Source organism: Pelodiscus sinensis, chromosome 5, assembly GCF_052426305.1.
Source record: "Pelodiscus sinensis isolate ZL-2025 chromosome 5, ASM5242630v1, whole genome shotgun sequence".
NCBI classification, from domain to species: domain Eukaryota; kingdom Metazoa; phylum Chordata; order Testudines; family Trionychidae; genus Pelodiscus; species Pelodiscus sinensis.
The window spans coordinates 18321333-18347519 of record NC_143056.1 but is presented as its reverse complement, the minus strand read 5'-3'; positions in this window follow the sequence as shown (position 1 = coordinate 18347519).

Sequence of the window (26187 nt, the reverse complement as noted above, 5' to 3'; positions counted from 1 at the left end):
ATCGTCCAGATGACCTATCAGAACTGACCATAATAGGCCTGATCAGGGCTGGTGACAGACTTCACCAGACCTTGAGCAATGAGGAAGAGTGGAGGCCTTGGATCCAGGACCCCTGGAAGTAGGTTGCAGGAGTCACACAGCTATTCATTAGCTAAGATTGTACTTTAGTATGTTACATAGACCCTTCCCTGAGACAACATAACGCCTGCACTGGGGGAATTCTCCCCTGAACCTTTATGGGCTCTTTCTGGCCTTTCTTTATTGCCAGAGCAGCATATATGAGCTGCAGCAGGGAACAGAATCCCATCCTACGTCCAACACCTAGCACACTAGGTATGAGCTCCTAACTGCTACTGCTATATAAATAGTATTAGAGGGAAAACTCTGAATCCTGACATATTACTATCAAACAGCCTCACTGACTGTCGGATTCAGCTTCTATTTTAGAGGCTGTGATGCTCTATGATTGAAATATGGCCATGTATATCATTGCTGCTACCACTGTTATGCAATTGCAACAAATCTTGTGCAGAATGCCATGTAAAGTGCCAGTGGGAAAGTTATGATTTGCTAAGCATGTTGATCCTGTTTGCACGCATGTATCATCTTCGTATCTAAAGCTATGAATATTGACTATGGATCTGCATTACAAATGTGTTTGCTCTTGAGATAACACCCACAAGGTAATTTATATCCAGGCTGGTCAGCACATTGTTAATGGTCTATTCAAGTTGATGGCCCATTAAAAAACACTTAACTTTCACAATGGATCATAGAGGAAACTTGTCCTGCCCAGCAAGTCTTCCTGTGGATGCCTTAATCTCCAAGTGGGCAATAGCCGCTTCTGTGAGTCAAAGTCATAAGACTAGTTCATGTGACTCTGGACTCCATCTTGCACCTGTAATTTTCCACAAACGGACTGGGAGTTTTGTTTGGAACAATAAAATTCTACCCACATTGGAGACCACATAAACGAACCTGGAAACATGCCCATTGTGTCTTAATTTCCTACTGCCGTTCTCTAGGCTAGATTTCTAACAAGTAAGCTCTAAACAAGGGCTGATGACCCCCAAGTAGTTTGGGTAATTTTCAAAAGACTTTTGCAAACTAGCTACTTATTCCCTCACTGCTACAAATCTCATGTAAGATCTTTTCAATGACTGTATGTATATGATCTATTAGCCATTTTAACTCTTCTCTTCTTTATAAATAAATCTTTAGATTTTAGCTTTTAAAGGATTAGCAACAATGTGATTATTGGGTAAAAGATAAGTTGTATATTGACCTGGCTATGTGGCTGGTCTTTTGAGATCAGAAGAACACTTTTATTAACCACTCATCATTAAGTCTTGTGTCTGCGTGGTGAAATCCGGGCTAGGATGACTAAGGAGGCTGCATTTTTTACTTTCTGTTAGCCAGTGAGGTAAGACAGAAGTTTACTTTTATTATTGGCTTGGTATAACTTATAGCAGAATAACCACCAGTTTGGGGTGAGTCTGCCTGGTTTCTCAGGGGGTTATCCTGAACCTGGCATTGTCAACTCTGTGTGACCCACTTAGGCATGGTGACAGATGCTGGCTTTTTTAATGGAATGTTTTCAATATTCACTGTTGTGAATTTTAGCTATGAAAGCAACCTGTCTGAATACTCACTGATTTCCACATGTAAGAAGATATTCCTGAAAACAAAGTGATGTGAAAGAAATCCCTGAATAGAAGAGAGATGAGGAACAAAATGGCTGACGACAAGTTAAACATAAGTCAACAGTGTGACACTTGCAAAAAAACCCAAACGTGATTCTGGGACACATTAACAGGAATGTTGTGAGCAAGACACAAGAAGTGATTCTTCCGCTCTACTTGGTGCTGATTAGGCCTCAGTTGGAGTCTTGTGTCCAGTTCTGGGGACCACATTTCAAGAAAGATGTGGAGAAATTGGAGAAGGTCCAGAGAAGAGCCACCAAAATGATGAAAGAACTAGAAAATATGACCTATGAGGGCTTGTTTAGTTTAGAAAAGAGAAGACTGAGAGGTGACATGATGGCAGTTTTTCAAGTATCTAAAAGGGTGTTACCAGGAAGAAGGAGAAAAATTGTTCTTGTTGGCCTCTGAGGATAGGAAAGCAATGGATTTAAACTGCAGCAAGGGAGGTTTAGGTTGGATATTAGGAAAAACCTCCTAACTGTCAGAGTGGTTAAACACTGGGATAAATTGCTTAGGGAGGTTATGGAATTTCCATTACTGGAAATATTTAAGAGCAGGTTAGACAGTCACCTGTCAGGGATGATCTAGACAGTGCTTGGTCCTGCCGTGAGGGCAGGTGACTAGACTCAATGACCTCTCATGGTCCCTTCCAGTTCTAGGATTCTATGATTCTATAAGGACAGGGCCAAATAAAGCCAGAGATGGTCCCTGCAGCAGTCTGATGTGTTGATTTTATGGGCACATAATCAGTGCATGCTGTTAGGCTTCTTCCAAACCATAGAGATTAGCCTGGACTATGGAAGGGTTCACAATTCAAACATGGATCTCAGTTGATTTTGCAAACATCCCTTATCTTTATAATGGGCCCAAACAAAGGAAATTATGCCTCCAGTTCTAGTGTAGACACTGACTTAGTGGCTTGGACCCTTCTCTAGAAAGTATGGTTTCCAAAGCCAGAATCTAAAGAAGACTGGATATTAAATAATAGCCTAAAAAAACAGATGTGGGTTCCACTTGGAAATTGTCCTGTGCATTTGTTGGCTTATCCTGTCCCATAGACACAGCGGGTGCATCTAGACTGACAAGATTTTGCGCAAAAGCAGGTGCTTTTGCACAAAAACTTGCCAGTTGTCTACACTGGCCGCTTGAATTTGCAGAAGAGCACTGACTTTGTAATGTACAAAATCAGCGCTTCTTGCGCAAATACTTTCACACTCCCACTCAGGGATAAGCCCTGTTGCTCCAAGAATACTTGCGCAAGAGGGCCAGTGTAGACAGGCACCTTAATTTTTTGCGCAAGAAAGCCCGATGGCTAAAATGGCCATCGGAGCTTTCTTGCACAAAAGCGTGTCTATACTGGCCATGGATGCTTTTGCGCAAAAGCATCCGTGCCAATCTAGACGCTCTTTTGCGGAAATACTTTTAATGGAACAACTTTTCCGTTAAAAGTATTTCCGCAAAATCATGCCAGTCTAGACGCAGCCAGGCTGTGTGTATCAAGAATGTAAAGGGTTACTGGGCTAACAGTGGCCCGAGCAGGCTGGAGCAGCCCCTTGCCCATAGTGCGATGCAGAAGGCCTGGACAGGCTGAAGCAGCTCCCAGCGCACAGTGTGGCATGGTGGGCTCAACCCAGACAGAGCAGAGCCCCCACTCTCAGCGGCTCCCTGGCCCATGATACAATGGGCCTAAGGCCACTCTAGCCTGGATAGGCCCATCATGCCATGGGCAGGAGGCCACCTTGACCTGGCTGGGCGGGAGTAGCCCCCCACCTGCAAGACACTGGTTAACCATAATGTTTAACCGTCTATATTTGTAAACTTTATTTTACATCTCTACTGTGTACAGGTGTATTTCTCACACAGAGAAGCTCATATTTACAACATCCATTGCAACTTACACCTATTTGCGTGGTAGCTACATCAAGCCCTTTGTACAGCAAGAGAAATTATCCTAACACAAGCTAAGATAGGTTGTTTTTTGTTTTTTCATCCAAGGAATACATAAACCCTTCAGGTTTTTATCCTGCTGTTTTCAGACAATCCCATGATGCACAATAGCAGCAGGGGGAAAAGCCAAGCAAGAAATTATTGTCTCTGACAGAGCTTTTTAAATAAGGTCAATTGACTGGAAAAGTGGGCACTCTGCCTACGGCTCCTTAGTCCGGAATGACCCAGAGTAGTTTCCTGAACATTGTTCTGAGACTATTTGTCCGAGCTTCACCCTGAGAAAAAGTCTAATTGTGCAGGACAGAGCAAGAGATTAGTGCACAGAACACTGAACATCCCAGCAGCTGTTGTCACATATTTACTGACAGCTGTTTCTGTGGAGTAGGTTGAAACCCTAGTAATCCTGAACATGAAATGTCTTGTTATCTGTGCACAGGCAAATATAAGCCTTGAACGTGACCTTTAAGGATGAGCTGAGGCTTTCGTGTTGTCAGCAACACCTGGGCACATCCTTGCATATCATCTGTGATCAGATGTCCATTTTTTATAGGGACAGTCCCACTGTTCAGGGATTTGTCTTATATAGGTCTTTACTTCCTCTCCTCCAATCCCCTGTTTGCTATCTGGTCACCCTCCCTGGGGGCTTCCTTCCACATGTGGCTGTCCAGAAGATGTGCTTCAACTCCACAGCAGTTTCCAAAGCTCAGAATGTGCCCTGCACCACTTACAGCTGCCAGAGGGACTAAACAGGGCTGCACTATATAATCCCAACTATATATACAATATGATGGGGACTAATTTGGCTACAACTACTCAAGAAAAAGATGTAGGAATCATTGTGGATAGTTCTCTGAAAACATCTACTCAGTGTGCAGCAGCAGTCAAAAAAGCAAATAGAATGTTAGGAGTCATTAAAAAGGGATAGAGAATAAGAAAAAAAATATATTATTGCCTCTATATAAAACCATGGTATGCTCACATTTTGAATACTGTGTATAGATTTGGTCACCTCATCTAAAAAATGATATATTAGCATTGGAAAAGGTTCAGAAAAGGGCAACAAAAATTATTAGGGTTTTGGAATAGGTCCCATGTGAAGAGAGATTAAAAAGACTTGGACTTTTCATCTTTAAAAAGAGGAGATGAAGGGGGGATATAATAGAGGTCCATAAAATCATGACTGGTGTGGAAAAAGTGAATAAGGAAAACTTATTTGCTTATTTCCACAAGAAAAGAACTAGGGGGTCACCAAATGAAATTAATAGGTAGCAGGTTTAAAACAAACAAAAGGAAGTTTTTCTTCACTCAGCACACGGTCAACCTGTGGAACTCCTTGCCAGGGGATGCAGTGGAGTCTAGAACTTTAACAGGGTTCAAAAAAGAACTAGATAGATACATGGAGGTTAGGTCCATCAATGGCTATTAGCCAGGATGGGTAGGAATGGTGTCCCCAGCCTCTGGATGTGGGTGACAACGTAGGGATCACATGAGGATTACCTGTTGTGAGCCCTCCTGTGGGGCATCTGGTATTGGCCACTGTCAGCAGACAGGATACTGGGCTAGATGGACCTTTGGTCTGACCTAGTATGGCCATTTTTATGTTCTTATGACCCAAAGTCATTTCACTGGAATGACTAAGTGAAGTGAGTTGCTCGTGTCAGTCCAGTTCCTAAGTGAAGATGTCCACACCATAAATAGCACTATCACAAATGACACCAGGTCTAAGCTGAGACAAGAGGCATGGAGACATGATGACAAACTCTCTGTCTAAGGCAGGGCTATTTTGAGGAGAAGGTCACATTTTATGGGCCTGATGGAAGGAGTGGAGTATGTGCTTAGAGACTAACCACTTAGAGGGCACGAGGATCTATGTCGAGTAGAACAAAAGGGATTGAGAGAGGATGAAGGGGCAGAATGATCAAGTCTGCAATGCAGCTGCCCAGGCTCTAGCTTTAGTGTGGGTAGATAGAGGATTTACCAGTGTTGTCAATCAGGCACAAATCAGTTAGAAAAGCAGTGGAACTGACCCCGCACCCGCCCACACTTAGGATTCCTTGGCATAGACGGACTCTGTAGATGGCACGAGTATGCTTTCGTAGCTCTGTACCACCGCCTCCCCAGGTAGAGAGGATTCACAGGTTAAAAAAGGAGTATCCAGGGAGCCCCTATGCTCCAGTAATCCTTAACTGCCAGATCATCCTTTTGGTGTTGTGGGGAATGGGCACAAGCAAGAGTAGCCTGAAGGCTGCTCTGATTTACACGAGGGTCTGGAAAGACCCAGAGGAATACTAGGAATACCAGGATTGTGTACATATACTTTTGATACCCCCATCTCTCTCTCTCTCTCCTTCTCTCTCTCACACACACACACACACACACACACACACACACACAAAACCCATTTCCTTCTAAGTCTTGTGCTAGGCACAATTTGGCTAGACCAGACAATATGGACCAGCCTATTCATATATATTCAAACATGAATATTACACATACACACACACACACACACACACACAAATAAAAATTTGCCAGCTTGAGAATTGATGAGCAGAGGCCTATGCTGAGACTACGGAACAACACTCAGTAACTGTAATTTATTTTAATTTAAATGTTAAAGCACGAGAGCAGACCGAAACGGGAAGCTGTTCCCTTAATTACCTTTTAAACCAGCTCTCGTTGTAAATGGCACACAAACACTGATAATAGCAGTAGTCAATCCTAATAACAATTGTGCATTTTTGTAAATTGCAGTTATCTGCATGGCAGCCCACAATCAGCAGTAATGCCAGAAATGGGTAAAATTCAGAGTACATGCATTACTTAAGAGAGGCCCATTAAGCACAATTCTCATTCTTGGTTTCACAGGTTAGTGAGTAGCTGCTATGCCTACATGCTATTTCATGGCCAAAGAACGCTGAGAAGGAAGCAGAAGTTCCTTCTCTGATGTGTGAATTGGGCTTTGTCTGACAACCAGGAGGATTTTTAACCCTGTCTTGTCAACTATTTTTATTTTTAGGAACACAGACCCACAGTCTCTCTCTAAGTTACAAAATGGTTTTTAAGGCTCTAAAACGGTGAAAAGTTGTGTTAAAAAACCTACATGTGTTAACATGGGTGCTACAGTTGTCAGGAACTTCTTTTGCTGTGATATAGCCCACAAAACCTCATGATACTATATATTTTTGTTAATCTGTAAGATGCCACAGGGCTACTCATTGTTTTCAAAGTTACAATCTAACACGCCTACTCCTCAGAGACAATTTTAGATAGAATTTTTAAGACACTTTAGGATCTCCCCATTTGCCTAAACTTAGCACTGCAACCTCCTTGAGAACTTGTCGAGATCACTTCATTATACACCTGCCAAATGGACACATTAGAATGCAATGGATAGGACACCTCCTTTCCTATTGACACATCACACTTTTTCTGTACAGCTCCTGGCTCCTAATACCAAGGAAAGTTTGACTGAAACTCAGATTCTCCCTCCCTTACCTAGACTACCAAGAGGCCTTACTTCTTTCATTGTCAATAACATCATGGACACTCAAAACTTTGATTCTTTGCTAATCAAATTTGGATCTTAATTTATGCAAGTGATGCTCTTAGTTTACATCAAGGCTTCCATGCACAAGCATGGTCATAAGTGACTTGTAGTAGCACTCGGGAGGTGCACTGCCTCCTGTGCCCCCACTAAAATTGAAATTTCTAAATGGGGTGCTTCCACATGCCCCTCCCTTGCCTCTTTGGGTGGCCTTCCTTGAACCCCCTCCCTTGCAGGCACCAGGCACCTAGGACTATGTGACATTAACATGCCCATGCACGGCACCGTAAGTCAACTCTGCTTGCTCTGCCCTGTTCCCCTTACCTCCCTAACTATGATGGGGTTGATGAGTCCTCAAAGTCTCCTGCTAGAGGCTTGTGGCTTTGACACACCCCACTCCTGGAAAAGAGCAGTTGAGAAGTCTCCAAGCTCCCTGCAGCAGCGATGTGAGAGGCAGCCAGTCAGGGTCCAGCAAGCCAATATAAAGAAAGCTGCTGGGCCAGAGCCAGGCAGTCCCTCTTTGGAGCTTGAGGAGTGAAACAGGGTGACTGGCTAGCTGAGAAAGCAGTAGTATTGTGGACAGCTCACTGTGGAGAGCTTACTGCAGACAGTACTGAAGGCCACAGGGTACTTGGCTAGTGGGAAGAGCTGAGAACACTGGATTAGCTGGTGCTGGGCCTTTGAGACAAAGCCCTGAGGTAATAGCAAGGATGGTGTGAAGCCACAGGAAAGTAGCCCAGGGAGTTAGAATAGCAGCAGAACGTTACTGAGCAGGACACAGAATACAACTACTTGGGTCAGGATCCAGAATAGTGGGTGGACCTGAGTCCTCCCCAACTGCTTAGTAGCCCCCGGGGGAAGGCAAAAAGCTTGGTCCTAAGGCAACGCAGAGGCAGGAACTCTGGGGCACCACCCTGTCCTAGAGCTGGAAGAAATAGCAAGAATGTGCAGACACACACCCTCTGTCAAAAGGGGAAGCTCATAAGAAGACAGTGAACCCATTACACTGACCAAAGAACTATAGTTGTGCTTAGTTCAGTTTTGCTCTTGCTCATCCAGGAATCAGTCTTCTCCTGATCTCTTAGAACAATGCCTCTGGCCCAAAATTAAAGTCAGTAACCCGAGTTCTCAGACTGGGACAATGCAACATTGAGTACCCCACGTGCCCAATTTTGATGCCTAAATGCTGATTTGAGGAGCCCAGTGTAGAACCGTAGTGGCCATCTTCGATGCCTGAGTTCCACTGCTGGAAAGCTTAAGTGAAGTTTAATCTTGCCTTTACCAAAACCAAATTGTAGCAGTTATTTGATAGCCAGGCATGACTGTCGTCCAGGCAAGGGACTCACATCTTGGTCCTGCTAGCTCACCAATGTTCAGGGAAGTGTACAAAGCAGAACATTTAAGAAGGGCCACTCAGAAGGAAAGAATTTTAACCATCACTTCAGTGTCCACATAGATGAATGATAGCTATAATATACACACACTAATGCCCCATTCCTGTTAGTATTATTAGTATTATTTGTACTACCGTGGTATAATAAATGTTACATGACACTTTAGTGTGTTTATTATGGTAGTGTTCATTACGCTTCCATAACAAACACATTAAAGTGTCTAGCGGTCCCAGTCACAGAGTCCCATTGTGCTAAGCACTCTCTGGACATGCAGTAAAAAAGGGTAGTAGCTGCCCAATGTGGTAGTCTGACAAGACAGAAGAGGGGGATGAAACAGACGTAATGGGACCAGAATCACCAGAAAAGAGGTAACTGTGAAACAAGCAAGTTTTGCACATTCTACTACTTGCCTACCATATTGTGAACTAGGCAAATATCTCTAAAGGATGTTGAAAACCTACAGGTAGTATTATGCTGCACTTCAGTTTTCACAGTGGGGAAATAAATCAATTTCATTTGAAGGGAATATATGGGTAAGAGAGAAGTATTCTTACAGCCAAATTCTAGCCTTGTAAACTGTGAGATTTCCATGGCAGGCAATGAGGTATGTATGAACCCGAAGGCAAAATTAGTCCCCAGATGTCTCATGAATACACAGGTTAATCTTTGGGCCTTTCGGTCTGGACAGAGGTTTTAATTTCAGTAATGCATATTTTATTTTGCTAGTTTATTACCGTCATTATTTTTTGTTATTTTCATGTTTTAGTGCTTTGTAATTAAGCAAGAAGCTCTGACCGGGTGTGAATTATGATGCAGCGAGTCACGCCTCGTGTGCTGTTAAGCACTACGCTGAAGGCCGAGTGCCACTGGATACACTAAGTATGGATTTACTGTGCCATAAATGAAACCCTCGTGTGCCTTATTGAGAAAATAAACCAGCTCAGAAAAGCAAAGTAAAAATCTGTCAGCCGACGGTCAGGGCAGTGTGTGTGTGTATGTTTCCGAGAAAAGGTTTAACGTCCGTGTCTTTACTGCTAGGACCGGGGTCCCATCGCAGAGGGTGGCCAGCAGGCCAACAGACGCCCCGTTATATAGGAAGAGCTTATTACATCTTAGATTTCAGCTGCTAGAATTCCATAATTCCTTCGCAGCGGGCAGCCTTGAGGAAAGACTGAAAGATGCCCCAGTGGGTCCTGTCACCTGGGAGTGACACAGATCCAAACGCCCAAGCTCTCCCTATATCTGTCCCTTTATGACCGGCTGAAGTTCTTTTAAATTGTGCTTGGTTCTGTTACAGCAACTGAAGGAGTCAGGTTAAAGCTTAAACAGTTACAGGTTTATTGAGGAAGCTTATAAATCATATGGTTACAATGGCTATTGCTCTATTTCTTAACTATTAGCAAAATATAGGTCTTAAAAAAAATGGTTACAAAGAAGATAAAGATAGAAAAATAGAAATAATGGTACCAAGTAACAGCTTACTCTTGCTATGTGTACACTTAAGACAGAGGACCACATCCAGGTACCATTTTTACCCCCTTCTGTGCCTCTCGACTCCAGCATGTCAGGCCAGGGCCGGTCCCTCAATTCCTAGGAAAGACGAAAATACGAGGTGGGCGTCCCCATAGAACCTCGGGAGGTCAAACACCTAACCCGACCAGCAGGTAGAGGGTAGAATGACACTCAAAGTGAGTGTGTGCTGGGCCCATCTTTTATAATCATGGGGTCACGTATTTCTCTTTCTTATCTTAATTGCCAATTGATGCTGGTCTGTCTGCTGTGAGACCAGTTCTTACAAGGGAGTTGTGAACTTAATTTACACTTGTAAGAGAGATTTGAGATGATTAAATTTTGAAGTACAGGACATTGTTTTCTCAGTGGGAAATTCCTCTTCCTGGGACTGTGTGTGTTCGAATCAACATAGATGCCAGCCGCAGCCTCGAGGCCAGCTTATTGACTTAGCTACTCTCTATCCACATATCTGTGTTTCAGCTTCTCAGGATCAGATGAGCCAGCATAGACTATGCTGATATTATTGCTCCTTTTCTGTCCTGTATGCTTCAGAGAGGCAAATAAGATGGATAATATAGGGGTTAGTCTGTCTGGTCACATTCCACCCCCTGATACGACACACCACATCCCAGGAATGCAAGATGGTGGCTTGCCAGTGCCTCTTGCCCACCTTGGAGGAATTTAAAAGTACCCAATGGCCTGATTAGAGGGTTTAGGATCTAGGAATTGACTAGGGATCTTTCCTGGTGCTGTGTATCAAATGTGCACACAAGAGATAGCTACATTATCTAGGCATTGCACAATACATAGGGTTATGCAGAAAAGGAGTACAACAGTCAAAACAATTAAAACAGTGGTCATAATAGAGTGTAGGAAAGAAGTTTAAGGAAAGTTCTAGCTGTTGGGCTAACCAATTTAGCCATGAGTTATTTACATTCTTAGTTACAGCATGTCTTATCCCATTCCGTTCATTGCCACTTCCCTTGCCTCCCCCCAAAGTTATTTTGAGGACTGCAGTAGTTGCTGTCATCGAACCATACCGGTCCCCATCTGAAGATGTCACTCTTGTTTCACCAGTCATTTGGGCTGAGAGGGACAAACTCGATTCCCAGTCCAGTGGAGGAGTCAAGTAAGGTGTTCTGGTACAGCAGTAGCAGTTGGGATGAGGAAGAAGACCATGGCGAATTGGAGTGCCATGTCTCATTTCAATAGTCTGTAACTAACAACAGTGGTTGCAATCACAACAGCAAGCGGTGTATATATATATATATACAAAAGTTCATGGTGGTTTCCCGGATCCACACCAGCATTGGGAGGGATCCATCCCACTGGAGCGCTGTTCAGGGATATTGCCTCAGTTTCCTGTGATAAAACATAAGGTTTGCCGGTCTTGGATACAATCCAAGCCTCAGTAATGGTGGTTATTGGTGTTCCAGACTCCTTTTCCCTTGTAGGAGTGCAGTGAATGGATTTGTGTTCCCAAACTGGGGTGTTGGGACAGGGCTATTAAGCGGTTTAGTCCCATGACTGTAAACAACCCTGTTGCCACTGGGGTTGAGTAAGTAAAACCAATTCCTGAAACAATTTCCACTCCAGTTAAAACATACTTCCACCCTTGCTTACTGGTGGGTAGTGTACCAATATAATCTACTTGCCAGGTTGCCCATAGTGCTTTTCCATCTTTTAGTTTGGCAAACCATTGTCCTTCTGTTATATGTTTCCTGAGTTCAGCACATAGGGTGCAAGCTTGTACCAGATCTTTGGCTTGTTTGTGGGTGATAGGCCACCCCCTGGCATGTGCCTACCGCACTGGCTCATCGCTTTCTGTGTGTCCCAAGGTTTCATGTAGCCAAATGTACAGGCGTTCCCAATCCACCTGGGCAGCAAAAATTTGTATTGCTGCATCTGCTAGGTTATTTAACTGTGCAGTTAGAGTATTATTCTTTTGGACACATGACTTATGCTTAAGGCATGTGGGGTTGCATGCTGGTATATCCATTTCCAATATTCCAATCTATGGTACTGGCCCTTGCCTCACAAGCTAATTGATTGCTGCCAGCTCTGCAAGTTGAGCTGTTCCTTCTATGTTTGTGGTCAGGGGTGCAGTGGATGTGTCTGCTGAAACAGCAACAGCCTTCCCTGTCCACTTTCCTTTGAAATAGCCAGGCAGCCTGTATTCACATATAATGTTGAATTTAAAAGCAAGCCAAAAGTGTTATCAACTCAGCCTTGAAAGAGACAGTTAAGTTTCAAAGCTTGAGTTTCTAAACTAATAATTTGGTTTCTAGAAAGTTAAATGTCCTTAAGAGTTGAATGCCCAACAGAAGCACTAACCAATTTGTGCCTTGTCTGTTTGCAATTTTAAGCAAGAGGACATTATCCAAAACAAAATAAAACTAGTTAATTTGAAATCCACAAAATAGTTACAATATATAGAGTTCATTCTTTTATGCAGTTAACCAATTAAGTTTCAGTAGAATCCCTAATTTTTCCTTTGCAGATTTAACAAAGGTGTTCATAGACAAAATGTTTACATTTGATTGTTTCTTTGCATAGATCGTTTGCATAGTGCTTAAGGAAGAGGCTGCAAAGAAACAAGGTGTCATTTTAAAACAAGATTTCCCTGCACATATTACAACCATCACTTAATTCCTTCCACACTCCCACAGAGTCCACCTTTTATCTTCACATTCCCTCAAATCACTTGCTTTGTCCTTTCAAAGAAAATGTTTCTCATTCCTAGTAACTTTCCAATGTCTGCTCTACTTTCCTTATTCCTGCTAAATGACTTTTCCCAATGAGACAGGTTTGTCTACTATTAATTTGGTAAGGAGGGTGAGCTTGTTCACTAAACCTCATACCTCCTGGTTCTTTTCTTAAGCATATTCCTGAGGGAAGAAAAATAAATAAATAAATCTGAGAGTTGCTTTAACTCTCAGTACCCATCCTTAAGGGAATCTAGCTTTGTCTGGGTACTGAGGGACATGCATTTCTACCTCTCTATGTCTGCAGCAGAGGTATCAGCCAATTTTGAAGAACACCTCTTTACAGGTTTTCCACAGAAGACAAAAGTTGCAGCTGTTTCCCTCTCCTTTGAAGTTGAGGGTTTACATATACACAAGTAAGTTAGTCAATTTGTCTTCTAGGTCTGAAATTGTATGGACAGCAATTAACACTTGATCAGACCAAGGGCTATGCCCGAATCTTGTTCAAAAAGGGATAACATCTTTTACAAATGCCAATTTCTCAGTCTTCTCTCTGCCTTCTTAAAAGACTGCTTACATTTAAACTTCTCCTAGTATACCCAACCTCCTATTGGGACTAAAATAGCAATACCAGTACCTCCTTTTCTTTCTTTCTGGAGGGCTACAATTTGAACTTTCTGATCTCAGCTAGTTTGCTAATCAAACTTAGCTATTACCTGCAAAGCTTCTTTGTGTTGCCAGCTAGGGCATTTACATCACAAAGGAAATCACAACCTGTTGTGGCTCTTGGAGCTTTCACAGCATTTTAGTCTGTTTGCAGTTTTTCTTTGCTCATTCTATAGTTTACAGGAAAATGTGCAATCTTTGTTTACAACACTACTTAGCCACATTAAACTTTGCATATAGTGTAACTCTTTCTTTATGCTTACAGTTTTCCTGTACCTTCATTAAACAACTTGGACTAAAATGGTCTTACCAAACCAATCTGTTTTAAACCTACAAACAAACAAGATTACTGGACCTTAAAACTTCATATATTTACACTATATATATATCTACACACAGATACACATACATTCTCTCTGAACCTTTCTTACACTATTTCTACATAGCTGTACAACAATTACATTCCCTTTTATTCATTGGGGTAGTTCAGTTCCAATAGAACCCCCTCTCTTTAGAGTTCTTTTAGCAGTCTCTCTAATCAAATGTACAGATTTGAATCAAATTTGCCTGGATTATTTACAGACATTCCTTTGGAAAAAGGGCCCATTTTTCCTTCAGAATGACTGTAAAGAAACCACAGTTTTCTATCTACACCATTTTAGCATTTGCACAACTGCATTTGCTCTCCATTCTCTGCAGAGTTTAAATTCTCTGATTCTCTTTTCTTAAAACACTTTCTTATCTCTAAAATAAAAACTGGCCTTGTTTCAGATATTACTCTTGTAAGTATGCTTAAGGATTTAGATTTCCAGTACTTACAGCCTTTTTCTCAGTTCTACCACAAGGCTTTCAATCTTATCTGTTACCTGCCTGCTTGTCTGGGCCTGATCCTGTTTTCCTTTTCTGCCTGCTTGTCTGGGCCTGATCCTGTTTTCCTTTTCTGCCTGCTTGTCTGGGCCTGATCCTGTTTTCCTTGCTAAATGGAAAGTGGCTCCTTTCCACAGACTCAGGCTTTGTCCCATTCTTTAGCTTGCAGGCAGTTCTATACTTACAGAACTGCACCCACAAATCCTCAGGATTTCCCCAATCCTTTCCTAACATTTCTCTATCCCATTTTGGGTTGCCCCAACCGTCCTGGGCAAACCCTTTCTCTATACCACTAAAATCCATGTCTATCATGACAGGCTTCATGTTGCTGTATGTGAACCAGTAGCACAATCCTGCCGACTACGCCAATTCTGTCAGCCGACGGTCAGGGCAGTGTGTGTGTGTATGTTTCCGAGAAAAGGTTTAACGTCCGTGTCTTTACTGCTAGGACCGGGGTCCCATCGCAGAGGGTGGCCAGCAGGCCAACAGACGCCCCGTTATATAGGAAGAGCTTATTACATCTTAGATTTCAGCTGCTAGAATTCCATAATTCCTTCGCAGCGGGCAGCCTTGAGGAAAGACTGAAAGATGCCCCAGTGGGTCCTGTCACCTGGGAGTGACACAGATCCAAACGCCCAAGCTCTCCCTATATCTGTCCCTTTATGACCGGCTGAAGTTCTTTTAAATTGTGCTTGGTTCTGTTACAGCAACTGAAGGAGTCAGGTTAAAGCTTAAACAGTTACAGGTTTATTGAGGAAGCTTATAAATCATATGGTTACAATGGCTATTGCTCTATTTCTTAACTATTAGCAAAATATAGGTCTTAAAAAAAATGGTTACAAAGAAGATAAAGATAGAAAAATAGAAATAATGGTACCAAGTAACAGCTTACTCTTGCTATGTGTACACTTAAGACAGAGGACCACATCCAGGTACCATTTTTACCCCCTTCTGTGCCTCTCGACTCCAGCATGTCAGGCCAGGGCCGGTCCCTCAATTCCTAGGAAAGACGAAAATACGAGGTGGGCGTCCCCATAGAACCTCGGGAGGTCAAACACCTAACCCGACCAGCAGGTAGAGGGTAGAATGACACTCAAAGTGAGTGTGTGCTGGGCCCATCTTTTATAATCATGGGGTCACGTATTTCTCTTTCTTATCTTAATTGCCAATTGATGCTGGTCTGTCTGCTGTGAGACCAGTTCTTACAAGGGAGTTGTGAACTTAATTTACACTTGTAAGAGAGATTTGAGATGATTAAATTTTGAAGTACAGGACATTGTTTTCTCAGTGGGAAATTCCTCTTCCTGGGACTGTGTGTGTTCGAATCAACATAGATGCCAGCCGCAGCCTCGAGGCCAGCTTATTGACTTAGCTACTCTCTATCCACATATCTGTGTTTCAGCTTCTCAGGATCAGATGAGCCAGCATAGACTATGCTGATATTATTGCTCCTTTTCTGTCCTGTATGCTTCAGAGAGGCAAATAAGATGGATAATATAGGGGTTAGTCTGTCTGGTCACAAAATCTCTGCTGATCCTGCAACCTGAAGTTACTCTGTTAAAGTACTGGAAGATGCCCCAAGTAGTGGGAACAAAAGACAGGACTATGTAGCACTTAAAAGACTAACAAGATGGTTTATTAGGTGATGAGCTTTCGTGGGCCAGACCCACTTCCTCAGATCAATATGTGGAAGAAAATCGGCACAACCATATATATACCAAAGTGATACAATCAAAAAAAAAAGTGAATGCATGTGAAATTGACAAATCAAATTTTAGAACAGAGTGGAGGTGAGGGGGGAAGGTAAGTTTTTGTGAGGTAGTGACATAGGGGTGATAATTGGGGAAGTTTCTGTGAGGTAATGACATTAGGGGTGATAATTGGGGAAGCTATCTTTGTAATGGGTGAGATAATTAGAGTCTTTGTTTAAACCCTTACATAAAGTGTCAAATTTAAGCATGAAAAATTAAGCCAATTCTGGCAAGGAACACTCTGGCAGAGGCTGCATATGAGAGCTCTATCTCCAGCGGCACTAACACCAGGGACGCCAATACAGGCCTGGGCACACTCCTTACATCAGGTTCTCTGATCTTCTTCATGAAGATGTCACTTGACCTCCAAGTGTTGGATGCCGTTCTTGATGGTCATCCCAGTCCTCAGCTGAGCGTAGAAAATCTGTTTAGGCAAGTGTGTGTCAGGCATCCTGACCACATGACCAGACCATCATAGTTGCCTGTGAATGATTGTTGCCTCAATGCTGCGAGAGTCAGCCTCTGCGAGGACATTAATGTTGGTCCATCTGTCCTGCTATGTGATGCCCAATATTCGCAGGTACCTTTGGTGGAATTTCTCCAGATCTTTAATATGTCCTCTATAGGGAGTCCAGGCTTCAGCAATGTTGGGATGACTATGGCATTGTAGTAGACTCATAGTAACCTCTGGAACTCCTTGTCAGAGGAAGTGGTGAAGGCTAGAACTTTAACAGGCTTCAAAAAAGAGCTAGATAGATTCATGGAGGTTAGGTCCATCAATGGCGATTAGCCAGGATGGTAGGAACGGTGTTCCTAGCCTCTGTTTCTCTGGAGGTGGGTGACAGGGGAGGAATCACATGAGGATTACCTGTTGTGTTCCCTCCCTCTGGGGCATCTGGTATTGGCCACTGTCAGCGGAAAGGCTATTGGGTTCGATGGACCATTGGTCTGACCCAGTATAGCCGTGCTTATGTTAATTTTGGTCTGCATTTTGATATCACAGTCATCGAAGACTCACCTCCATAAACATCCATAAGCTGTGCTGCACTGGAGATTCAGTGGTAGGTTTCATCATCAATGTCAGCATTGCTGAACAGATAGCTTCCAAGATAAGAGAAGCTGTTGACATTCTCCAGCACTTGGTCATCCACCATGATGGTTGGGTCAGATAACGGTATGGTGGATATTGGCTGAAAGAGAACTTGGGTCTTTCGTGTATTGAGAGTCAATTCCAACCTGTGGTAGGCCATGGTGAAAACATCAATGATTGCTTGGACCCCATCTTCTGAGGTGGCATTGACCTGGGCATCATCAGCATATTGGAGTTCTACCACTGACGTTATTGTGGTCTCGGTCTTGGCTCCGAAGCAGCCCAGATTGAAGAGGCTACCATCAATCCTGTAGGTTATTTCAACTCCGCCTTGGAGGTCATCTCCAATAATCTGGGGCATGGCTGCCAAAAAGATATTAAATAGCATAGGGGCTATCACACACCCTTGTTTGACTCCAGTCCTTACGTCAATTGATTCAGTTGCATCACCATTGTTGAGTATCACGGCCTGCATGTTGTCATGTAAGAGACATATAATACTGACAAATTTTGGTGACCAACCCCTTCCAGAGGGTCCTCACTGTTGACAGTGTCAAATGCTTTCATCAAATTGAAGAATGCCATATACAGAGGCTGACGTTGCTCCCAACACTTCTCTTGTATTAGGCGGGCAGAAAAGATCATATCTATCTTTCCTTGCCCAGGTCAGAAACCGCATTGTGACTCCAGAAGGATTTCTTCAGCCAGTGGAAGGAGAAGGTTCACAAATAATGGAACAGTGATACATTTTTTATATTCTTAAATAAAAGTTTAGCTTTAGTGTTGGGGGTCCTGATATGTTCAGAATCAGTTAATCTGTTTCTCTGCTAGTCTCACATTTCAGTGCCCCAGAAGCTGCTCTCTTTGTTCATTGTTAAAATGAGTTGTGTTTGCAGTTTCACACATTTGCAACTATTCTGTTCGGTACTGGCTTCTAAACCTGGAAAGTCAGGTTACACAGATAAGAACATAAGAGCATAAGAACAGCCATACTGGGTCAGTCTAAAGGTCCATCTAGCCCAGTATCCTGTCTTCTGACAGTGGCCAATGCCAAATGCTTCAGAAGGAATGAACAGAACAGAAAATATTCAAGTGATCTCTCCCATCACCCATTCCCAGTTTCTGACAAATAGAAGCTAGGGACACCATTCCTACCCATCCTGGCTAATAACCATTGACGGACTTGTACATTCATTACTATGTTGTTAATGGGGCCTTTAATATTGCATTCCCAAGAGTGCTATATTCACATGCAGAAACTGAGTAGTTAGATATACATTAACCAGACCTGAGCATGCAGAATTACAGATGGGGCAAAAGCCAGCTTATATTTTTTGTCCCTTAGCACTATTATATTTATATTTTAGTAATGCCAGAGATCCCAATCAGATCACTTCTGCTGGGCGCTGTATCAACATATAATAAGAGACCACTATAAGGCTACATGTACACTGGCGGCTTCTTGTGCAAGAACAGCTGTTCTTGTGCAAAAACTTGCCGGGTGTCTACACTGCACGCGTGTTCTTGCGCAAGTAAATTTACAGTACAGCGTTGGAAAACAGAGCTTCTTCCAAAACAGTTATTCCTCTCCCCACGAGGAATAAGCCCTCTTGCTCAAGAGCTCTTGCACAAGAGGGCAGTGTAGACAGGCATCATGAAATTCTTCCACAAGAAGCCCCTATGGTTGAAATGGCCATCAGAGCTTTCTTGCGCAAGAGAGCGTCCACACTGCCATAGACACTTTTGTGCAAAAGCACATGTCAGTGAAGACGCGCTCTTGTGGAGACTTTTTGCACACGAACTCTTCCACAAAACAGTTCTTGCGCAAGAAGCTGCCAGTGTAGATGTAGCCCACCAGTTTACAGTCCAAGGACTAGACTGTGACATTAGGCACATCTCTTAGCAAGAGGATGGCTCAAACAGCACCACTGAACAAGGCACCCTCAGGCACACCTCTGAGTCACATTTCATCCCCTGCTTCCTCCTTGTTCCAAGGGGACAGGAAATTGGTCCTGTCCTGTTCCCATAATGCATTGCTACTACCGTCCTGCTGTGGCTCAGCTATTCTGTTCATGGAGTGGGGTGGAATGAAAGCTCCACCTATTTTCTGCCCACCTACACCAGGGCAAAGTAGGCAGTGTAGGTGGCTCAATCACCCCTCTACTCTGGACCCAAGGACTGGGCATCTGGTGTCAAATTGTTTTTAATCCCTTGTGCAAATACATCATCCAAGTCACAATTCAGGGCTAAGCAAAAAGCAGGTTACATGCTTCAACACTGTGTTTTAACAAACAGTAAAATGCCAATTGGCTTCCACACAATGAGAAAAATACTCTTGCTCTCTCTTGTGTCATTCAAATTTTTAAAAAGGACTGATCAAGTAATAGGGATTTTCTGTGCAACTTGGGAAATCTGGCCACCTGTATAAATACTAAAACTAATTTCATCACTATAGAACAATCCGTTAATTATGCCGCACAGTACTCTGAGGGAACAGCATCAGCATTTCTACTGAAGCTAGTCAGGCAATGAGGAGAGTTTCAGGATCTTATCCAAACAAATTATCCTCCTTGTGTGCACAGTTCTTGAGCTAGTGGGATTACTCTCCCTGTCTCTAGGTCATTTGGGTTTGCCTTGATGTGTTCAGGGGAGGGAAAAGTCCTCTCTCTGGTCCTCTCTCTGTTGTGCTCACTGCAGTTCTGTCAACACCCCTCTTTAACACAGAGCTCTCTTTGTGGCTCTGGGAAACAACCACGTCATTTATTTTGTTAGGAAGAATTCCTATTTTATATATGATGTATTCAGTCCAATCAATCTTCCATCTCGGTGGCCCGTTTAGAGACTGAGCGAGCTGGCACTGATTAAATGCCTATAATAGAGGACATTAATTTACCCGTCAATAGAAAAATCACCATTGTAAATTGTCCCAGTCAGTTTCTATACCACTGAATGATGTGCTGCACATACTGGATGTAGGTACTAAACCACACACACAAAGAACATTCAATTAACCATACAAATCTCACTTAAACTGGCTCCAGTAAAGAGCGTCTGATTTCAGCCTGCCACTCTATCTAGAATTCCCTTTGGCCTTTTGGCATACGAGAGAATGGAGTGAGAAATTGCTCATTGTTTGGAAAACAGAGTGCTGTACATAAAGGCATAACATGGGGAGGGGGTTCCAGCCTTAAACTGGCATTTTCCTTCCATTTGTCGATCAATCTAAGACTCTTTACTGGCATTCTTAAATATAGATTTCTGGATTGACTATTTTTCTACATAAAGAAAAAATAATAATAGTTGTCCACAGAAGTGTGTAGAATACCCTGATCAGCTATGTTTAAGGAGGGTTGCAGACTCAGAGGAAGCACAGGAAATATCACATGCCATACAATACATTCCTTGGAATACAGGAAACAGGTAGGAAGAGACAGCCGTGGAAGACAAGAGCAGCCTGTACTGAAAGAATGAGATTCTCAAAGAATGTGTAACCCATACCACTGACAAGGGAGAGTAAAATCTCTTTGACAGCCTTAGCTTTTAGCACATGCAGTAAAGGCACATAACTTTAGCCCCTAAGGTTGTAGGTTCAATCCCTATGACCAGTGTCCATTGGCTTTACAAATGTATCCTGCCAGATTCTCTACTTTTGTACACTGGCTTTACAGCAGTGTAACACAATGGACTTCACCAAAATTCATGATTACGTCAATGGAAGCAAGAGCAGAACTGGGCCCCAAGAAAGGATCAGAAGGGGCAGTTGTTCCATGGGAACATGGCAAGGAGGAGGGTTGAGCTGATAGGGAGAAAAAGGTTGAGAGTCAAGAACAATTGTCTTTTGGAGAAGGAAGGGGACTTAGAAGGAGCACATCTATTACTATTTGACAGTTTCTCCATCTTTCTGTCTGTTTAAGAACTCTAAATGGCAAGAACCAGGACCACCAAATTCAGCATACAGCTTCCTCTTATCCTAACTTAGAGCAATGTATGAGTTTGGTTGTGCCAGAACAATGGGATGTGCCTAGAATGGAATTACCTCTTAGAAAACCATACAGAAAAGAGACAGAATCACCAGGCAGGTGAAAGGGTAGGCTGGGGTTGCCTCCCCCATCTGGAACTACCCCAGCCCCAAGCCTCCTATCTCCCAGGCATCCTTTAGGAAGGCAGGGCTAAGCTCTCCACCAATCTGATTTGTACAAGGCCATTGCTGCCTGCTCCCCTTCATCAGGGAGTAAGGGGAAATGCACATCATGAATACTGAACTCCTCATCCCCAGCCCCACCCCAGTGCAATGACATAGAGGAAATAGAGGAAGAAAAACAAAAATTAATTCAGTTAAGTACTCTCTCTCTCTCTCTCTCTCTCTCTCTATATATATATATATATGGAAAGAAAATGCACCTGAATATGGAATGTGGTGTGAGTTAGTCGTCCCTTGAGGAAAGCGATAACTCAGGAGTATGCAGTGGAAGGGTAGCAGGCTGAGTGAAAGGAGATTGACACGATATTAAAGAGTCAAAATACAGAAAAGAACAAAAGTTCAGGTATGTTTGTATAAAGCTCTACCCTGGGGGATTGTACTGACCTTTCAAATCCTGCTGTATCACTGCCAGGATCACCATTCAAGGTTTTATTTTCTGAATCCCCAAACTATTCTTGGCAACTTTCCTTCTTCCAGATAGGGAACTCCAGACCAGCACCAGATCACAATCATCTCCAGGTTTGGCCACTGAGGGTCTGATCCAAAGTTCACTGAAAGCAAGAGGAGTCCCTCAATCTACTTTGGTAGCCTTTGGTTCAGGCTCTGACTATAAAAAAAAAGCAGCAGTCATTGCACTGTATGGACTCACAGCTGAGATTCATGCTCACAAGTGCACTGACATGCAGTATCGTGCATGGTGATGGGTCCTGACAAAAGACTAGAAGGAATCTCAAAGTTATGGTAATCTTTAAGAAATTGACAGGCTAACAATGTGCTAGACCAGTTCCTCCTGGCCTTTCTTACATGAGGAATCTCACTAAAGTTAAGGAGATTCTTCATATGTGTAAAGTGAGTTGGATCTGGCTTTGTATTTCATTTACAAGAGAAACTCCTAGGCTTCAAAGTCATCGCTGTTCCTTTAATCACCTTGAGAAGGGAGCACAAGCTTTGGTTCAACTTTCATCATGCCATCCTGAATGTTCTTCAACAGGAGGTCCACAAGATCTGAGAATGAAAGACATGTTCAGCTCTCATAGCACTTTGCATCAGTTGATCCCAAAGCACTTTGCAAAGGGAGGTCACTATTGTTACCCCCATCTTACCAGTGGGGAAACAGAAAAAGGGGAAGTTCGTGTGATTTTTGTCCAAGATCACCCAGCCGCAGAGCTGGGACTAGGACCCAAGTCTCCTGTTTCCCAGCCCTGTGTTCAAACCTGTAGACCATTTGGTACGTCATTAAAGTGCAATTATAGCTTGGACTGTCAAAGGATTGCAATATCAAAACTGCCCAGTTTGCAAGTCAAGAGACAATCTTTCTTACAGTCAGTGATGAAAACTTAACCAAGTGCATGAAAAATCCATCTACCATTTATCATCAGTAATGAAGATCCTGCAGTCAGAATGTAGCTGATAGTTATGTTGCTGATGCATGAGGCAGGATCAAATCTAGTTCATTCTTCCATAGCAGTGCTGTCCCTGCCATGCAACAGTAGTAAAAACTACTATTTGTCATAAAATTAATCAGGTATGACTCGCGGCTACTCAGGGAGTAGATATGTCCCGGCTATACCCTTCTTTCAAAGATCAAGGCCAAGATTTTGAAAATTGACAAGAGATTTTGGATAACTCTATTTCTGGATACCCATCTTAAGAGCCTTAAAGACCTTGAACATTCATAAGGTGGGTTTTCAATACTTTGGGAAAGGCAGGTCCTTTTGAGAGATCTCAAGTTGCATGCCCAAAAATTGGAGCTTGCAGAATCCCTAGTGTCTCTTGAAAAGCTGGCCCAAACTTTCAGAATGTTAGCCCAAAATTCAATGTCCAACAAGCACAATGCTCTGTGCAGGGCAGTCATTGTTGGCATAAGAGTTATTCAATATGCAAATACCTCCATAAATGCACATTCATATCCATTTATTTTGCAAGTGCAAATTGTGAGTCAAGTTTTGGAAATCAAAGATACACTGTCAAATAATAAGTCAAGAATATACCCCACTGTGCCTTAAAGTTACATTAATCTGCTGATAATATCCTGCTGACTACTTCAGGGCCAGATCCTCAGCTGGAGTCAAATGGAGGAGTTCCACTGGAGCCAATAGAGGAATGTTGATTTACTCCAGCTGAGAATAATATGGCCCTCTGGGCTTATCAAGTTTTAACTGCTGCATCTATTTATCGAGTTAACAAAAATGCTTGTTTACTTACAGATACGACAATTCCAAGCCTAGGTAGCAATTTGTTTCTGAGCTTCCAGGTGCAAGGGTGAATGTGATGCAACAGCAGATTTGTATGTAAGAGTTTCCTGCTGTGCCTGACTGCTCTGTTCTTATATAAAGGGGGTAAAAGGAAGTTTTGCCACACAGTAGGAGTCTTATATATTTCACATTGCTTTCGGAATGAAGGAATGGAGAAGATAATCTCAGCGGGGGAAAGGGTTAGGTGCATTTGCATTATTGTGCTACGTTTGTACCTATGATCAACAGCACAGGAGTTGTCTGGCCTTACATTCCAATGACACTGAGGGATTTAAATTCAGTCTTGGGTAATAGATAAGATTACAGCTGCAAGAAGTGCATTCTTAGCCTCTGGAGAAAGCTTGAATTGTTCTGTGGTGACCCCTTTTGGTAGGACTGTTTTTTCCACCAAGAGGTCCCTAAGCCACAAAGGCATGTCTACACAGCAATTAAAAACTTGCCGCTGATCCATGCCAGCTGACCTAGGTTGATGGGGCTCAAGCTAAGAGGCTGTTTAACTGTGGTGTACACAGCCAGGTGGGAGGGTCCCAGAGCTCGGGCTGCAGCCCAAGTCCTAATATCTGCACTGCCATCAAACAGCCTGAGCCCCAGGAACCTGACGCAGACCAGCCAGCTGACACAGGCCAACTATGGGCTCTTAATTCCAGTGTAGACGTATCCAAAGAGACTGTGAGCTGGGCTTGTTAAACAAGGTTTAAATAGGGAAAAGAGAAAATGGGAGGAATCACTCTCAAAGAAAAGAAGACAGCAGAGAACAACTATATTATCCCAACACTGTGATTACTCTTTATCTCTGGGAAGTCCTGACCAGAGTAGACTTGAACTGATGGCAGCAAGTGTCAGGTCAAAATAGTACAGCTGTATCTATGTGGGTTGTGAAATAAGAGAAACACAAAACCTTCCCTAAGAGAGCCACAGATATTCTATTTTCTGAATTCTCCCAGAGAGGAATGACACATTTCTGATCACACTTGTTCTCTCTGATCTCTGCCCAGGAGCAGGGTACATACGCTCAGGTCAGATGGGCTGTTGCTTTTCTTTCCATGTCAGCAGCAGGTAACCTGCTATGTAACTCTACTTGAAAATCAATTCAATCACCAGACCAACATAGTAATAAAACTAGACCGTAATGCCACCTTCTGGCTATATTTGAGGGTACAATAAAAATGTTGGCAGAAAAGATACTGTTCTGTCCCTACAGTGAACTGGAGCAAATATATATCACTCGCTTGTGGAAGTCAAATTTCTTTTGCTGACTTAATCCCAAAGCCAAAATTCATCAGACATCCTAGCTAACAGGATCAGGAAAAGATATCAATTATTCTGCCTCCAACCTAACAACAGTATTAACAGCACAGAGAAGGTGGAGCTTTTTTTGATTAATCACTGTTTGAGTTGCCTAAAGGACCTATGAAACCTCCTGCTGACTGACACAATGAACATTTAATATTAAACGATATGAGGAAATGTCTTTTCAAGTGATGGATTATGCATATTTGAGATGGAAATCATGTGATGTGGATATATAACACTAGCAAGCTGCTAAATATATAACCTTCACGATTCCACACTATAGCGACCATTATAATTCAACTCTCTATTTAGATTGGGGTGAGGAACCTTCAGCCCACTGTTTAATTTGATCCAGCCTGTGGTGTGAAGATGTGCTGTGGACCAGTATCCCTGAGCATTGGTGCCCCACTGCAAACCTGGAACTATGATCATCCACTAGCCACACCTCAGAGGGTAGATAGGCTCCCTGCACAACAGCGATGCTGGTGGACAACCAAAGAGGGAATCGGGAAGCTCCGAGGCCCCATGTGCTGCCCTGCTCCCACAGCTCCCATTGGCTGGGAACAGTGGCCAATGGGAGCTGTGGGCAGGGCAGAGTGCACAGGAAGCATATAACACCACTATGGCAGCTTCCAGAAGCAGCATGGGATCAGGGCAGGGGGAAGCCTGCCTTAGTCCCTCTGCGTTGCCAACTGGAGCTGCGTGAAGTAAGTAGTGCCCGCCAGAGCTGGCACCTTTTTCCCTTCCCACACTCCAGCTCCCATGTTAGGGTTTGAATTTGGATGGCAGAATTTGGATGACAAGGAAACTAACTTTGATTTCTGGGCAGGTAGATTTCTATGCTGAAAATGAAAGAAACTTCTGGATACATAGGGTGGTTCTGAGCAGATGACTTGTAAATCCATCCTCATGCTCCAATCTTTGCAGTCCTTGACTGGAAAGCAGCACATAATACACTACATAGCGATCTCATGGGTATCACTTTTGTGAGGGCTGCTTGAAGGCCATTTAGTGATGCACATTAGATCGTGAATAACCCCTGAAGGTCATTGTGATGTTTGAATGTGCCCGCTACTGCATGCAGTGACAGAGTTAATAACCAGCAAGCTGTTGCTATCGGGTTATTGCCACAGCTGTGTGTTAACTGCAGATCTGGTGTACAAGATCTTTGCTAAGTCTCCTGAGCTCACCAGGTGTTTTTAAAGAGCTTCAGCTGCCCATAGGAAGTGGCTGAGGAAGGTTATAATTAACGGCTG